The sequence below is a fragment of the Pinus tabuliformis genome, chromosome 9 (genome assembly GCF_031772625.1).
Source record: "Pinus tabuliformis cultivar Carrire ecotype Pingquan chromosome 9, CPIR1, whole genome shotgun sequence".
In the NCBI taxonomy this organism is placed as follows: domain Eukaryota; kingdom Viridiplantae; phylum Streptophyta; class Pinopsida; order Pinales; family Pinaceae; genus Pinus; species Pinus tabuliformis.
The window spans coordinates 1,456,475,597-1,456,495,282 of NC_142307.1; positions in this window are offsets into that span (position 1 = coordinate 1,456,475,597).

A 19,686-nucleotide genomic window follows, 5' to 3' on the forward strand; every position below is an offset into this window, starting at 1 on the left:
GGAAATATTTTTTTTTGGAAAATATAGGGCATCAGAAGTTTCTGATTTTTGCCCTGTATTTTCTGTATAAGACTGCCAATCAGTGATTAGTTTTAGGGCTTATACAATTTTATTATTATTATTATTATTTTAAACAGAAAGAACAAAGACTAGGCTGGTGGAGAAGAAGGATTCTTCTTCACCAGCTTTATTGCAGAATTATCTTGAAAGATTTTGACAAATTTCTCCTTTCAGAGTGGCTTATGATAGATCTTTAATATGTGGCCATTCACAATAAGAGGAGTTTTATGTTCATCAATGGTTTTGATTCTTACCGCTCCATTTCTAAAGATTTTATCAATCTCATATGGTTCAAGCCAATGAGTATGAAATTTACCTTTGAAATCTTTAAACTTGGAATCAAATAGCAATGCCCAATATCCTTCTTGAAACTTTTTCTCCTTGATGTATTTGTCACGCCACTTAGCTCTTTGATATTGAACTAGATCAGTTCTTAGGATTGCTTCTTGTCTGATCTCATCTAGTTCATTCAACTGCTCCATTCTATGCTTTTGGGATTCTGATAGATCCATTCCCAATTGAACTTCCATCTTGAAGGTTCTAACTTGGAACTCAATGGGGAGCAGAACTTCTTTCCCATAAACAAGTTCATAGGGAGAATGTCCTGTTGTATTCCTCCATGTAGTTCTGTAGGCCCATAAGGCTTTAAGAAGCCCTTCTGCCCAATCTCTTCTGTGTAGATGAACAGTCTTGGTAATGATGCCTTCAAGAACTTTGTTTGTAGACTCCACTTGACCATTTTCTTGCGGATGGTAAGGAGTATATTTTCTGTGCTTGACCTTGTACTCTTCCATCAGCTTCTCCACCAGTTTGGATGTGAATTGACCTCCCTGATCTGTCACAATTTCTCTTGGAACACCAAAGCGAGTAAAAATATCCTCATAAAGAAAACTAACAACTGAATGCTCGGTAGCAGAAAATAATGCTTTGGCTTCTACCCATTTAGTGACATAATCAGTACATACCAATATATACTTTCTTTGTTTAAATGGTGGGTTAATAGGTCCAATAAAATCTAAAGCCCATTTTTCAAAGGGTTCGATGAGTACCTGTGGTTGTAATGGCATTTCATTTGAGAGGGTAGGTTTCCCTACTTTTTGGCAGCTGTCACATCTTCTGACATATTGTTTTGCATCTTTGAAGAGGGATGGTCAATAATATCCTAAAGAGAGAATTTTATAGGCTGTCCTTTTGTCAGCAAAGTGTCCACCGCATGGTTTATCATGACATGCTTTGATAATATCAGGCATCTCATCTTCCCTAACACATCTTCTGATCACAAGATCTGGCACCGTTTTAAACAATTCATTAGAAATCCATGAATACTTTGAACTCTCCTGAATAATCTTTCTTCTTTCATCAGGAAATAAATGTGGAGGTAGTTTCCCTGTAACCAAATAGTTAGCTATATCTGCATACCAAGGAGTCTTAGTAGTTACTGCAAATAAATATTCATAAGGAAAATTGTCCTCTACAAGAGAATCTTCTTTAGTATTCTGAATCATAGACAAGAAATCAGCTACTGTGTTTTGTTTCCCTGGTCTATCTAACACAGTAATATTGAATTCCTGTAAAAGTAAGAGCCACCTTGTAACTCTGTCATTAGTAATGGGTTTGTTCATTAGATATCTAATTGCAGAATGATCAGTATGAATAAAAGTTTCATATTCTGTTATATAATGTCTAAACTTATTGATTGCATGAACAACGGCTAAGAACTCTTTTTCAGTCACAGTATAGTTCAACTCAGTAGGAGTTAAATTTTTACTGGTATAGTAAATGGCATAAGGAACTGAATCTTTCTATCCCAATACAACCCCTAGAGTTGTATCTGAAGCATCTGTAGAAATATGGAAAGGGAGTTTCCAATTTGGTCCTCTCAAGATAGGCGCTTTAGATATTCTTTTTTTCAAAGTTTCAAATGCTGATTGGCAATCAGCACCCCATTTGAATTCACAGTCTTTTGTAAGTAGTTTGAAGAGTGGAGATGCTATTTTAGTGAAGTTTTCTATAAATATTCTATAATATCCAGTAAATCCCAGAAAACTTCTAACATCCTTTTGACAATTTGGAATAGGTAACTTGGAGATGACTTCAACTTTTTATCTATCAATTTTAATCCCATCCCCTGAAATATGATGTCCCAAAACAATACCTTCAATAAACATCATAAAGAATTTTTCATGGCCTAGTGAAATGTTTGTTTCTTTACATCTTATAAGGACTTTTTCCAAATTTTCTAATGCATCTTCAAACGAATCACCATAAACTGTAAAATCATCCATATAAACCTCTACATAATCATGGATTAGACCAGAAAAAAATTCCTATTACTGCTTTTTGGAATGTTGCGGGTGCATTACATAATCCAAAAGGAAGCACTCGATAAGCAAAAGTTCCCCATGGACAGGTAAATGTGGTCTTATCCTGATCTTCAGGTGCTACCTGAATTTGATTATAACCACTAAAACCATCCAGAAATGAAAAATACTTTTTGCCTGCTAATGTATCTAATACTTGATCGATAAAGGGCAAAGGAAAGTGATCCTTTAAAGTTGCTTTGTTCAATTCCCTGTAATCAATGCATACCCTCCATTTACCATTCTTTTTGGGTATTATAACCAAAGGAGAAACCCATCGGCTATCTGAAATTGGGTAAATGAAATTTACATTGAGTAGTTTTTGGAGCTCTTCTTTCACTATCTCCCTAAGATTTGGATTCATCCTTCTCTGAGGTTGTCTGATTGGTCTACTGTTTTCCTCGATATAGATATGATGGATGCAAGTCTTAGGGTCAATATCTTTCATATCAGTATACTCCCATGCAAATGGAGTAGAATGTTTTTGCAAGATTTTGGTTAGCTCTTCCTGTTGTGAATTTTCCAAATTTGTGTTGATATACTGTGTTTTTCCTAGAAAAATCTCAATGGTAGATCTACCAAACTCTTCCATAGAGTAAAGAGGCATTTGTCTTGATGATAGATATTCAATATCAGAATCTAACTGAAATTGTGTGTGGTCATATTCTGAAAATGTTTCAAAGTTTTCTAATGTGTTCAAAATTTGACTATCTTCACTTATGTCAAAGATAGTAAAGACAGGTTGTATAATATCTTCATCATCGACCCATTCATTGTCTCCTACTTCTGTAATTGCCTTTGCTGGAGGATACAAATTGAATTTCTTTGTTGAACTACCATCAGAAATGTACATATCTCTAGATCTACAACTAATGAAAGCATCAGTTGTGGCTAGCCAAGGTCTTCCTAAGATGAGTGGATGTCCTCCTAAATTACTCTTGGGAGTCAAAATCATGAAATCTACTGGATACTCCCAAGAATCTAAGGAGACTGAAATATCTTCTAGTACACCATCTGGTTTGATTATTGATCTATCTGCAAGTTGCAGTAAGGTGGGTGTAAAAAGAAGATTAGGAAGTTTAAGTTGTTCCATAGTCTGTCTACTCATAATGTTGATAGCAGCCCCTAAGTCAATCAAAGTGTTTGGAATTTCTATCCCATTTATATGTGTTTTGACAATTGGACTACCTAGATCTACATACTTCTGCATGGTAATTTTTCCCATCATGATATCTGCAATTTTTCCTACCAGGTGGATTCTTCTTGTGTCTCTTGGTTTCCTTCCTGGTCTTTTAAGACTCAACTCCTTTATTGTTTTCACTAGAATAGGAATCTCTCGAATGGCTTGTAGCAAGGGAATCTTGATACAGACATTCTTCAATTCATCTAGAAAATCATAGTCAGGCAACAAGATTTGTTTTTCCACCCCTTTTTCAATTTGTAATCTTTTAGGGAAAGGAGGCGTGGATGAAGATGCAGGTTGCTCAACTATAGGAATTGTGGGGGTTGACTCTTTTTCTTTTTCTTTTTGAATGGTTGGGTTTTGAAGAGATGCTTCCTCAGAACCTTTATTGACTTTAAGAGAATCCTCCTCAGAGGTACCTTGCTCTTGAACATCTATAGAAGGTTTTTCTAAAACTCTACTAGATCTAAGTTGAACATCATTAAGAGGAACAATCATATAGGTAGGAAATTTTTTTCCTTCTACCATGTAAGCATTCTGAGGATTTTTGTTGTTGGGATTTGGCAATGGCTCGGCTGGTAGTTGATTTGTCTTTTGTTGAAATGGAAGCAAGAGTTGAGAATTTGGATTTTGTTGAGAAGGTTGTTGTTGTGGGAATGGCAATGAAAGCTGTGGGTTTTGATTTGGAATTGGTGGATTTTTTTGATTTGGAAAAGATGGAGGATATTGATAAAATTGAGAAAATCTCCCATAAGGATTTTGCATTCCTTGTGCCCATGATTGGTATGGATTTTGAGGTTGGGGCCAAGGTTGTTTCCAAGAATTCCAATTTGGCAGGAGCTGAAAGTTCATAGGATTGTTAAATCCTTAATTTTGTTGCCCTTGCCATGGTCTTCTTGAAACAAAACAAAGAGACTCTACTGAATTCGGATCTTCCTGAAAGACAGCGTTGAGCCCAGGAATTGAAGGACAATCCTTGGTCTCATGATTTTCTGAGCAAATCATACATGTTTCTACAACTTTTTCATCCAAGGGGCATTTCCTTAGAGCATGTTTCTTTCTACATTTTGGACAGAAGATGGCCAAGGCATCAACTTCTGCTTTCTGCTTGTTTTGTATTTTAAGGGTGTCTAGTTGTTCACTAAGGCTCCCTAGAATATCAGTTTTGAACTGATCAAGCATATTGCCAATCTCTGCCCTACTTACTAATCTAGTTGAAGATTTGTTTGCTCTAATAAGAGAAGGATCTCTTGGCCCTTTTCCAGTTTTAGATTTTCCTCTTGAGAGATGGACACATAGTTCTACTATTTCATGAAGTGGAAGTTGAGAAATATCTCCCTTCCATATCATGTTTAAAATATCTATCCATTCATCTCTAATGGCTTTCAATAGAAGGGCTTTCAAGGTTTCCTCATCTAAATTACTCATTTTTTCTCTCTTTAAGTTGTATTGAAATCTTTCAAGTAAATCCTCCAAGTTTTCATCTTCTCTTTGCATCATCTTGAATACCTCATCCTTATGATTGATGGGCATACAATAATCCAGATATCTATCCAAAAATGTTTGTTTCATATCATTCCAAGTCCTAATAGATTGAGTGACTAATCCCATGAACCATTTCAAAGCAGCTCCTTTCAATGTTGAAGGAAACAGTTTGAGTTTTTGAGAGTCTTCCATATAGTCATAGGTCCGGCACAAGACTTTAAACTCAAATAGAAATGTTTCAGGATCCTCACTTCGCAACCCATAAAAGTTTAGGAGCACAGATGGTGAAATGTTTTTCATTGTTGTATGAGTTTCCTCATCGGCTATACAGAATCCAAATGAGTTATCTCCATCCCTATTTCCCCCATTGTTACCTCTACCTCCTCCATTATTTCCTCTTCCTCTACCTCTACCCCCTCCTCCAAATCCATTTACTACTTCCTCTATCATGATAGTTTCCTTAGAGTCCTCAGAGTCCTTTGGTTCTTCTATTAATGTTGAATGAGGAAGAGCTTCTCCCTCCTCTTCTTCAGGTGATTCTACTTCTTTGATTACAATATGTTCCCCTGTAGAGGTGAAGAAAGGTTCTTCTCCTAGATCAGATTTAGTAAATAGTGTGGGAGAATCTCCTAATTCGGTTTCTGCCCCTTGAATTCCAGAAATCCTAAGGCTGGGAGTATGAGTCGGAGATGATGGAGGTGTATCTTGTCTATGCCTTGAAATAGCTGGAGTTGTGAAAATCGAACTTTTGGCCCTAGCTATAAACCTTCCCCTAGAATCTCTTGTTATATGCATGTCATTTTTATTTTTTATTTTTTTATTTCTTAAGTCGGGCTAATAATTCTCTTTCTGATCTTCCAGGTCACACTAGGTGCAAGAAGAGAGCATAATCAAGAAATTATTAAACTAATAACTCTCTTTTCTGATCCTCCAGATCACATTAGGTGCAAGAGGAGAGCATACTTCAAGAAGTTATCAATTTTTCCCTCTTTTTTTTTTGTAAGAGATCGGATACCTAGTTACACTTCCCTGGAAACGGTGCCAAAATGTTTAGTCAATTTAGTATGTCCTAAATTACTACATTAATTATCAATCCGGGAGTCGTAAACTGATGAAGTGTGGCGCACTATATGTGCAAGACAACCTCTTTCTTACTTTTTATTGTTTTCAATTTTATCTTGTTTTTGGGGGTTTTATCTTGGTTTGTCTCCTAATGCAAATGGAAATCCTATTCCTAAGTTTTAAGAATACTTTAGAAGGCAAGTATGGGTATAGATTTTAAGGCAATTATGTCCTTTATGATGACTTCCAGAACTTAACACTTTAGAAGATCTCAAAACAGTCTAGTAATGAAATTAATACTTTGAAAAAGAATGTAAATGTGCAGCTACTTGAATCAAACAAATGATGAACTACTGATCATGAAATCTCTATCTCTGCTGCTCATCTAAATACAGAAATAAAATTTAAGCTATTGCACTCAAAAAAATCAAAAATTGCAAACTAATAAAAGTAAAACCAATTCATTTCATTTATAGTCTGACAACTCGCCAAGTAGCTTTTCGAGGTTAAGCCATGGCTCTGGAGATAACGTCAATAACATGAGGAATTGATATCTAAATCATCTACTTGCAAATAAAAATAAAATCAAGTCTCTTCACTTATAGTTCGATAGCTTGCCAAGTAGCTTTTCCAGGTTAAGCCATGGCTCTGGAGATAACGTCAATAACATGAAGAATCAAATCACTTCACTCAAAATCCGATAGCTCGCCAAGTAGCTTTTCGGGGTTAAGCCATGGCTCTGGAGATAACGTTAAATGACATGAAGAATTTGATATTTAAACTAACTGTCAACAACAAATGAATAAGACTGAAATCAAAGCATAACTGAAATTGAAAGCTAAGAAAAACAAAGTCAGCAAAGAGGACAATCTCATGTCAATAATTATTGCAAAAATTGTGTGAAAATGCCTAGGCCTATCCTAACCTGAAACACACTGATCAGTGTTAGCACAAATATACAATTCTTAGAAAATCATATACAGGAATGAAACATTAGCATTATAACTGAAATGTGAAATATACACAAGTGCACAGACTACGAAATATTTACAATGGAAATAAAACAACAACACATGACAACTTTACAGAAATAAAAGAATGAAACCTTAGCCAACAGGGGCCTTCTACACGGCCTTGGTTAACACGTTGTCAATCCGAGATTATGCTCACGTAGTCATATAAAACAGAGTTTTATTGTATTTCAAAACAGAGGAAGGATCCTCTCGTTACAACAGCAAGACCAGTGTCATGGCATAGTACATAAACTTAACAACAAAATTATATCAACAAAAATTAACTCTACATGCGTTTGCAAACGCATTATTTATAAGGGAAATTACATAATAGTGTTCCTATGAAACATCTTTAGCGGAGGACACGTAAATAGACAACATCCGTGAGCTTAGCATGATGGTTGCCAAGATCATTCAATCTAGCAAAAGGTGGCATTTGGATTTATGTCGTGGAGGCAGTCTACAACTATCAAAATGAGTCCAGGGATCTAGGAACGGTCTCGGACCCTTCACGTGTTGAAAAACAGAGACCTGCTTGCCGTAGAACTCCTTCGTTTGACTACCGTTTTACCAAGGCTTTTGTTTACAAATCTAGCTAAACCAATAGGACTTGGTCCATGTCCAGATCATTTCTGACCTGCCCACGTGCCTCGTTTTTCTTGATGACACCTGTAATATAGAGATCAACAAAAACAGCTGCGGAAAGTTGAGTCAGCTACGGAAAGTGGCTGCATTCCGCAGCTGATGAGCAAAATCTAAGTCAAATAGAAAACACATAAACATAGTTAGAAAACCACTTAAATGTACTCTCGGAATCAATATGTAATGATTTTTGATAGCTTGTGAGGCACTGGTGAGGGGAAAAAGTCTAGAAAAGTGTGTGGAAGAGATGTAGTTTCAGAGCTCAACAGCTTCAAGGAAATGTTACTCCAGGTCTTAGCTAAAAATCATAGATAATCCTTGTTTAGAACCCTTGACAGATCATCGGTGAAATTTCTCTCGATACCTGTATGATTCCTTCACTCTATTTTTTTATTTTTTCTTTACCTGCCCATTTTTTTTTATGCGCTTGGCCACAATGCTCAATAAAAAATACCCTAAAATACTTATATTCCTATATGGTATATAAAAACCCAATATCTCATTATTATATAGTCAATATAATGTTTTATGATTTTTAAATTTTTTATACCCCAATATGAATGCACATGATATAGTATTGATTTGTCAATGAAGCCCTTGTGCGTCAAACATGTCACAAATATGCATTCTACAGGTCATAACAATATATCTAAGCATAGGTGTCTCATGCTTATCTGAGAATCGCTAAGAAATATTGATGCCTTATTACATTATCTTCATTATCATCTATTCGATCATATATTCATAGTTAATTCATTTACAAATCAAAACATGATGAGAGCCATACATCATCACTATCATAAAACATGCTCATAACCAGCATATAAACAATAGAAATAACAAGGATATAAAAGCCATAAAAACCAAATATAAACAAGTATATTTACCCATAAAATACAAGAGGAAAGAAGCTCTTATTAACATATGAAAAATGCAACCAGGTCTATACTTCCATGAACCACCCTACCATAGACTAGGTTGAACCAAATCTCTCTTTCATCTTGTTACCCCCGTGCCATATTCCAAGCATGAATGTGGGATCTCATGGATTAAAAAAACAAAATCGAACTAGGGTTTCCAGAGGCCAAACCACCTCAACCCTCAACCAGTGATTCCACCTCATAGTCAGACATCATTAACCATCACCAGATTAATCTCTTCCCAAGTTGTCCAGAGATCTGGATCTCTTAAGCTACCAGAATTAACCAAGATCTTTTACTTTTGTGATGTTAGCAAAATTGCATGTAAAAGAGTATGAAAACCCACATGAGCATGTTTTAAAGAAGAGGAAATGTAAAGAAAACCATCAAATCAAACGACACACACACATTAATAACGGAGTTCACCCAATGTGGGTTACGTCTCTGGGCCAACTGTCAAGGGTGGGCAAGCCACTTCATTAAATGTTGCAAGATGATGATGAGTACATGGTACATTCTTTGTCATTACAAGGATAAATTCCATCAACCATAGTGGCATGTATCTCCACGAGATGTTCTCCTATAGGAACTATCACTCATATGGGTCCTCCTCTACTTCTAGGGATGGCTTGAAAATGTGAAGCTCAGCTGTAGAAATTGACATCACCATTGGATTCATGGTGCGAAATCGTGTTGAATGACCGTAAACTTGACCCCTTTCCAACATTGTCAAAATTTGGACCCTTGGGAATCTCAAAGATTCCCCCAAACATTTCTTCCTAGATATGGATGAAAAATCCATTGCTCGAATGAAAATTCTGAGCACACCACTGTGCTCCTTGTGAAATTATGAGAAAAGTGACTATAAAGTCAACATCATTCCGCCTCTACCAAAAATCAACCTCTAAGGGAATCTAAAGATTCCTCATGCATCAAAGAATAGTCTTGCAAGATTGTGTCTTGAAAAATGTTCTAGGCATGGTTCCGCCTCAGTTTCTTTATCAGGTTTCCACCCTCGACCCTCGTGCTTGACCTCCACTCCTTCGTTTTGTCTCCTTCGTCACTCTCCCCAAGCAAATGGAAAAGTTTGGTTCTTATTTTTGGGGCCTTAATTTTGAATTTTGAAAGTTTTGAAGGTATGAAGAGGGAAAAACAAGTGGTAGGAGCAATGGTCAAGTTGCAGAGAAGACAACTGGGAAAGAAAGCAATACCATGTAGTCACGGGGCAGTTGCGGCAAGGTGTCAGGAGCAAGTAGAAACAACCGAGTGATCAATGAGGAGGACAAGAAGTAGCTGAGGGGATAGACATCCGAACAGAACTGGCAGTTACAGCAGTGGAGGAGTAGATAAAAGGAGAAGACAACATGAAGAAAGGCTGGATATTTGAGGGAGTCCGGGGTAAAGAATAACTTGATCCGAGAACTAGAGCAGTGGTGGAAAGGTCAGAGTTGGGCTTGGACTGAGATCTAAGACATTTTGTGGCCACGGTATTTTATGTATTTGCTCACGGCTTTACACTGAATGTATGTTGTAATGAATATTCAGTTCGGTTAATATGAATGAGTAAATATTTATGGGCCTATGCAATTTTTTGTATGTTGATGGCATTTCCTTGTATGAATATGATATCCATAATGATATACCGTTATGATGAATGTACACTTTAAGATGTATATAGAGTAATAGTTGGATCATCCTTGATATCCTTCTAAACCCTTCTTAGTTTCAGTCATGGCACGCCTTGGGTGAGACTCCTTATCCCTTGCGATAGGGTGAAAATGTCAACATTGTCCTAGACTATAGTGAACCCTTGTTGGCCCTTGCGCCTGAACCCGGGTGCTTTCCCTGATGACAATTTTATGCCAACAAATGGTCCTGTTGTTGGGACCTGAAATCACAAGAACTGGTTTGGAATATGGTGTCAAGGATATTTAAGAGGGAGAATTAGGATTGGTGGGATACCTGAGTAGATCAGTTCATATTAGATCAGGCTACTTGTCGAAGCCAACCTATCGCTAAAGTAAGCGGAGGGATTTTGTACTCAGAGGTTGCAAGTGATTAGTACGAGATCTTCTGGTGTAAATTTCCGAAAGACTTATATAATTGGTTGAGGAGACTAAAAATAAAGAGTCGGCTAGAAGGAACTACACTAGCTCGTCATGATTGGGTTCCCGTAGACCTCGCAATACTTCAACACTTGGATAGTGAGTTGATGAGGGTAGTAGATTTCTGGGTTCAGACTACTGTAGAGGGGTATGTATTCGAATTCGCAAGAGAGAACTATCAGTCCTTTTCAAAATCGGACGCAGTATTCAGATTGGGGCTGAGAGGGAAACTAGTGAACAAAGTGCCTTTATGGATTAAGATGTTGATGGTGGAAGAAGGATTGTTACCTTTACCTGGAGCAACTATGGTAGTGTAAAACCCCAGTATTGGGGGAAGGGCATAAGGGGAGAATGCTACCATTTGGGGAAATGTAGATGTTGCTGAAGGAATGGACATAGAAGGATTGTGGAGAGATAGAGATATTAGGGCACAAAGGAGAGCACTACTAGCAGAGAAGTGGCAGGAAAGAGTGGTACAAGCACTGAAGAAAAGACGTATGGGACCCCACCAAGTAAGAGCGGTGTTAGGGAGCCCAAAAGAAGGAAAGAGTATGGAGAAAGACGTAGAAGAAGAAGGAGATGTCGACTGGACAGATAGGAGCCAGGAGAATGATAAGGAATCTCCCTTACAGGTTGCGGGTAAGATGTCGGAAGGAAGCACTCGTGGAAATTATGAAGAGGAGATGGAAGGTGAGATGTGCGATGTGATGAGAATATTTTTCATCGAGGATGATATGTTAGCTAGAGTTCAACAATAGAATCCCCAAATTTCAGGTAGTGTTCACCCTGACCTTCCCCTGGTGCTTTACAAAAACCCTGATAAAATTGTTGCTAAGTTGATTAAAGTCATATGAGTACATAATGTGCATGAAAAATATAAAGAAAGTTTTAATACATCTAATAGCAGTGGGCCTAGCAGTGTTAGTAATCTGGGGTTACAAGGATCTCAGCAACCTAGAAACCAAGGATTTGTGCTCTTAGCACACACTCGAATCAACATGGCAGGGTCCTTTACTAGATATCCTGAGTTTGCTGGTAGAGGGAATGAAGACGTAGAACAACATTGGTACCTATGTGAAGCTATATGGAGAGCACACCAAACACCAGATAATGTAAATTCGATTGAGTTCCAGACCACATTAAGAGAAATATCTCTAAGATGGTTTATCAAATGGGCAGAACAGAACCAAAATCCTTCAGTGGATGACATTAAGAGAGGCTTCATTCAAGAATTCAAGGTGCCATAAAAAAATCGGCATGGACTATTTGAATTATGTCAGATCAAGCAGAAGGAAGGAGAGATTGCTTGGGAATTGATGCAGAGGTTTAAATATGTTATTGGCAAGCTAAGCTATACCATAGATCCCAATCATCAGAGAGATTGGTTTATTAAATTGCTCCTACCCCTTACAAGAACATCGTTGACACAACAAAAGATTGGAATTATTAAAGATGCCCTGGAGCAAGCATCACACATAGAATCCATGGTAGGATACACACATGAGTATCGAGGAGGGATGGGATTGCAAGACCCATCGATCATGGGCCTCCAAAATCAAATCACTAATCTAGCAGAGAAACTAAAAGACCTACAACCAATTTGTCTAGTAAGACCCAATGTATGGTGTACCCAGTGCCTAGTGGAAGGCCATGTGGCGACTGAATGCCCAAGGCTGAGAGGCACAAATAGTTCAAGAGGAATTGCAGGATCATCAGGGACCCCGCCAACAGCAGGAGTTGCAGCAGTGGGGTCACACGGATTTTTCTCGGGCTAAAACACACAAGACTATTGTGAAGATTGTAGGAACTATGGACATTTTCCATGGGTATGTCCAATACTACAAAAGTATTCCAACGTACTTGATAATAGTTAATTTGAATTTTGTGCATCAAAAACACACCACACTGACCAATGTCGAGCATTAGATGCCTTAGTAGAGTGGCTAGACAGGTCCACATTCAGAGTCAATGAATCTAGTCGTGGGGGATGAGGAGGAGGTATGAGAGGAGGAAGAACGAGGGGTAGAGGACCCATAAGGTGCTACAATTGTGATAAGGAGGGACATGTTGCCAGGAACTGTCCGCTCCCTAGAAGGCCTTGGTGCTCACAATGCAGGGTCAATACACATGCCACAAAGGATTGTCCCGAGCTGATTGCAAAATGGTAAGAAAGAACCAAACAGAGGGGGACTAATTTGATCAATGAAGAACCACAAATTTCTAACACTCTTCCAGTAACTAACATAAATATAGTTACAAGAGGGGGTAAGAAGACAGGGGATTATCGGGGTATGGTAGATTAGCCTTCAATTATGCGGGTAGCATCCCCTCCAAGCCTCCTATTTCCTTGCATAGTTTTTATTGGGGTCCAGTGAAGCCACATGTGTGAATTGGCCTCATCACACTCACAAAACCTGAAGAAGTAACTACGCAATCCTCAAGGAAAGAATTCCTTCTGCATGCAAGAGATATTCACAATGGAATATTCTAGCAACTAATAGTACACTGCCCCTCCATCTGATCTCAACTGGGTCTCTGTCTGAACTGACATGCATGAGTTATTTATGAGAGAATATTCAGTTATCTGAAGTGTAGTTGTTACATGCATACATGCATTAACTAACTGAACTCACAATTAATTCAACAAACTGTTTGAATTAATCTAACTGGACTTGACTTAGTTAACTAAGTCAACTAATTACAACTCAATATTGCAACTCATCCTTATCTCTTTAACTGATGGATAAATTCCTCAATTAATGGAGAAATTGTTGCATGTCCCCACATAGACTTCATGTTTGATTTTCTACAACTAATTAACTCATGGTGAATTAATTAATTATTTTACAAACAATTGCTAAGATCAAATTCTAATTTTACTTCTCTATTTTAGTTCAGGGACTAAAATATGAAGGTATCCCGAAATGCTATTTATAGAAGTACTAAATTTAGCACTTCTATATTTAGCATTTCTTGTTGCTATTTTCAACACTCCTTCTCAACAAGAAAGGGATTATCAGTAACCCCAATCCTATCTCTGTGGAACTCAAACTTTCATTTTGACAATGCCTTAGTCAAAATATCTGCATCCTGTTCCTTAGTCGAAACATACAGCAACAACATGATCCTCTTGACCACATAGTCTCGAAGATGGTGATACTGGATATCAATGTGCTTGGACCTGTCATCAAAAAACTGGATTCTCAGAGAGTTTGATACAACTCTAATTATTGCAGTAGATCACTGTAGGATCCATCCTCTGACCAAACGATCCCACTAGAGTCTTCCGCATCCAAATGGCCTCACATGCAATCTGACTAGCAGTGATGTATTAAGCCTTTGTTGAGCTAGTGCAATTGATATCTGTTTCCTGTTGTACCAAGAAACTGCCGCTAAACCAAGGTTGAAGATTCCTCTAGAAGTGCTCTTCCAGTCTGATGGACTCCCTGCCCAATCCGCATATGTAAAGCCCTGAAGCTTCACTCCCTTTGTTCGTCTGTACCACAATCCGAACTGAGATGTGCCTCTGAGGTATCTCAGCACATGCCTCGTTGCCTTCCAAAATAGCTTGGTAGGGTGAACCATAGCTTGACTCAGCTGGTTCACCGCAAAGCATAAGTGAGGTCGTGTGTTCACCAGATACATAAGTGAATCCACCAGCTACCGATAAACAGTAGCAGCTACTACCTCACCTAAAGTAGCATCCTCCCTCCTCCAGTTCCAAGCTAGAGGAGTCTGCATGGGCTTGCACTTCTCCATGTGAAAGCGCCTGAGTATCTCATTGGCATACTCGCCTTGAGACACAAATACTTCACCATCTTTCTACCACACCTCCATGCCTAGAAAGTAGTGCATAAGACCCATGTCTTTCATTTCGAACTCTCTTACAAGGTCCTCCTTGCAAGACTGTATCATATGATCATCACCTATCAAAATAAGATCATCGACATAAAGAAAAATGATCAATGGTTTGCCTTCTACCATGATGTGGTAAAGGTTCACATCTGCTTCACTCTTGGTGAATCCCAACCCGATGAAATAGCTGTCAATCGTAGTGTACCAAGCACGGGGTGCTTGCTTCAGCCCATACAAAGCCCTCTTGAGTCTGCACACATGCGACTCATGATCGAAGGTCTCGAAACCTTTTGGCTGCTTAATGTACACCTCCTCCTCAATCTTCCCATTGAGGAATGTTGTCTTCACATCCATCTGGTGGATCTTCCACCCCATTTGAGCTGATAGTGCCAACATCGATCTAATCGATGAGTACCTTGCTACGGGAGAAAAAGTCTCATCGTAGTCGATCCCCTCGACCTGTGAGAAACCTCGGGCAATAAACCTTGTCTTATGTTTCTCAACACTGCCATCAGCTGCCTGCTTTACCTTGTAAAGCCATCTGGAACTCACCATTGACTTACCCTGAGGTCTTGGGACAACATCCCACACACTGTTCCGAATGATAGAGTCGTACTCCTCTACCATTGCATCAACCCAGACTGGTTGCTGCACTGCCTCCTCGAATGAAGAAGGTTCGATATCTACACACTCCCCAACCAGGGCCATGTACCCAGTGTACCTCTCGAGTGGCCTCCTTTGTCTGCGCTGAGAAGATGGTTGTCCCACATTCTCCCACACATCCAACATCAACTTGTCAGCTTTCCTTGAGCATTTCCACCCATCTCTGGAAGTATCAGCACGAGTGGATGTCTCCACTCCCAGATCCTCTGCATGCGGCTACTCTGCATCAATCTGAGGCTCCTCCTCCTTAGGATCTGAAAGTTCCTCCTCTGCATGCAACTTGAGCTCCCTCTCAAGTGATAATTGCATGGCTTTCTGCTCGTCAAACCTCAAATCCCTGCATACCACAGTCCTCTGAGTGGAACGCAGGTACACCCGATAGTTGTGGGGTGTACCCGTGTACCCCACAAATATTCCCAACTCAGCCGTTGGGTCTAGCTTCTTCCTGGCATCTTTGGTCACATGACAGTAAACCGATGATCCAAAGATTCAGAAGTGACTTACATTAGGTCGCTTCTCGAAAAAGGCCTCCATAGGTGTCTTCATCCCCATTATACGGTGCAGGTTTCTGTTCTGCAAGTATACTATTGTATTGTGTGCCTCAGCCCACAAATGCAATAGTAAGCTTTGGCATAAAACATCGCTCGATTTGATCCCACAATTGATCTGTTCTTCCTTTCGGCCACCCCATTCTGCTGTGGTTTATGGGGTGTCTTCAGTTCCTGTTTAATTCCTTCTATAGCGCAAAAGTCTTTAAACTGTTGGGAGACATACTCTCCACCATTGTCGCTACGCAAGGCTTTTATTTTCTTTCCAGATTCTTTCTCTGCCAAGGCTTTAAACTCAGAAAACCTCAAGAAGGTCGGATCCTTCTTTTGCATAAAGTAGATCCATCATCTACGAGAAAAATCATCAATAAAAATAACATAGTACCTTTTTTTATTGGTGGAGACTGTAGAGAAAGGTCCACAAACATCTGAGTGAACTCACTCCAGGATTGCTCCAACGCTACTGTCTCGATCTGGAAAGGAATATTTCACATACTTACCCAAGGGACAACCTTTGCATGTATTCGTCTACTCAAGTTTTCCCTTGGGTAATCTGGTAGAAATCTGCTGCATGATCTTCAGGGCTCCATGGTGCAAGTGGCCTATTCTTCTATGCCATAGCTCGCCAACATCTTGGCTCTACACCATCTCAGCTTTGGAAATCAATGCAGCACAGTCATCTACCTATAGCTTGTAGAGATTCTTTACTCGAATCGCAATTCACTTTGTCTGTCTAGTACCGATATGCCTCAGGAAAACTTTTCCTTTACTAAAGACTACATCATAGCCTTTATCTTCTAGCATAGCAACAGACACAAGATTCTTCTTCAGACCTGGTACATACTTTACATCAGTCAAGGTGAGGGGAGCTCCATGCTCCCTCTAAAACACAACTGTACCTTCACCTGAAACAAGGTACTTTCCGTCATCGCCCATCTCGATCCGCATTTGGAGATCCCTCTCCTCCAAGGTACTAAAAAGATTCTTGTCACCTAACATGTGGAATGAAGCTCCACTTTATAGGTACCACACACATCCCACCATGGATGAAACCATGCATGCGATAAGCAAGAAATCCAGCTCAAACTATGAGGCCAGTGCCTCACCATCAGATCCCTTCGAGGAACCCTTCTTAGATTTCTTCTGTGGACAATTCGTAGCATAATGGCCCACTTCATGAAAATGAAAACATCGCACTTTCGATTTGTCAATATTCTTCCCACCATGGGAAGAACCGGATTTGGGATGGGATGCCTTCCCTTTCCCTTGCCTCACCTTACTCGTTAAGGCTAGATTTTCCTCATCATCTTGCTTCAATAAGGATCCATCTCTGGTGCTTCTTCTTATTTCCTCTTGCATCAAATCCGACCAAAGTCGTTCCCAATCTGGCAGTTTTTCTCTTCCATTAACTGAGTCTTGGTAGCTATGTCATCTCTTAGGAAGACCGAGGAGTGCAAGACTCACCATGTCATCATCAATGGTCGTGATCCCTACACTTCCAAGCTCATTCCTGCAGGTGGTGAGCTTGTTCAAATATGTAGAGAACGTGTTGCCCTTTTCACACTTGATCTTACGATGCTTGTCTTTCAGCGCCAACTTCCTTTGATCGCTGCTGTTCTGATATAGATCTTTCAATGTTTCCACATTAAAACGGTGTCTCCTTCCCATGGAGGCTTGAGACAATGTGGTCTCGAACTCCCTCCAAGAGGATTCTCCTTGCTCTAGCCACACATTTCTTCCATTCCGCCAGTTGAGTAGCATCAGTCGGCTTGGGGACTTCTTGATCAATGAAGTCCTTTAGACCGTTATCTTCTAATACTACTTCCATGTGATCCTTCAAGGCTATATAATTCGAGCTGCCATCAAGGGCATACTCGAGTCTTAAACCACTGAATGCCATTGGTGAAATTGAGATGTGATAAGAACTCGATTTGTATATTCAGGAACCACAAACTTTGAACTTCTCCCTTCTTGTACACTGTTCTTCTCCTTTGATCATCTTTGCTCTGATACCATGTAGAAATTCCCACTGTAGATCAATAGATTATGCAATAGACTAAAGCAAAATACAAGATCTACTTCTACAATAAACTCTGCGGAAGCTTAATCAATTTGAGCATGATCAATGAGAACACATATAACTGAGAATGAGAAATTAATCACATATAACACAGAAGAAATAACCTGGGGAAAGCCTCAGCCTAAAACCCCAATATTTGTATTATCATACAAGTGGAAATCTTGTTCAAGTTACAAAAAGAATCAGATCTCAAGCTATCCGACTCTCTCTGCAATCAAACTTATCCAAATGGAAAATGGCATCAACCCATAGTATTCATCCACCCATGTTATTCATCCACCCATGGAATTTACCCATGGTACTGTAAGTGGCATCCACTCATGGTATTTATCCACCCATGGTATTGTAAGTGACATCCACCCATGGTATTCATTCACCCATGGTATTTACCCATGGTATTTTGACATCCAACCATAATATTCATTCACCCATGGAATTGACCCATGGTATTGTGACATCCACCCATGGTATTCATCCACCCATGGAATTAACCCAGGGTATTGTGACATCCACCCATGGTATTCATTCACCCATGGAATTGACCCATAGTATTGTAACTAAAAAATACTATAAGTAACAAGTCGCATTTTGTAAAAGGATAGATGGTCCACCACAATGTAGCCTTTTACAGTTATTCTACGTTTTAATAAAAAAAAAATCATTGTGGTTTTGTTCATTGGGCATTCTCCTCTTTTTCTTCTGGAATTTCAATTTTCCAAATCTTGGGGGCCTCTCTCCCAAAATCCATTTCAATATTTTAGATCTTGGGGGCTACATTGTGGTGGACCATCTGTCTTTTTCTTCTTCTTCTGGTAACACTGCTTTCAAAAAGATAATAACTATAAAGGCTACATTGTGGCAGACCATCTGTCCTTTTACAAAATGTGACTTGTTACTTATAGTATTTTTCAGTTACAATACCACGGGTCAATTCCATGGGTGAATGAATACCATGGGTGGATGTCACAATACCATGGGTTAATTCCATGGGTGGATGTCACAATACCATGGGTAAATGAATACCATGGGTGGATGTCACAATACCATGGGCAAATACAATGGGTGAATGAATACCATGGGTGGATGTCACTTACAATACCATGGGTGGATAAATACCATGAGTGGATGCCACTTACAATACCATGGGTAAATTCCATGGGTGAATGAATAACATGGGTGGATGAATACCATGGGTTGATGCCATTTTCCATTTGGATCACAAACAATACAGCTCATAGACTGAATAGACACTGTATATGTCCTCCTCAAGTTCTCCAAGCCTCATATTTCCTTGCACAGTTTTTCTTGGGGTCCAGTGAAGCCACATGTGTGAATTGGCCTCATCACACTCACAAAACCTGAAGAAGTAACTGCGCAATCCTCAAGGAAAGAATTCCTTCTGCATGCAAGAGATATTCACAATGGAATATTCTAGCAACCGATAGTACACTACTCCTCCATCTGATCTCAACTGGGTCTCTATTTGAACTGACATGCATGAGTTATTTATAAGAGAATATTCAGTTATATGAAGTGCAGCAGTTACATGCATACATGCATTAACTAACTAAACTCACAATTAATTCAACAAACTATTTGAATTAATCTAACTGGACTTGACTCAGTTAACTAAGTCAACTAATTACAACTCAATATTACAACTCATCCTTATCTCTTTAACTGATGGATAAATTCCTTAATTAATGGAGA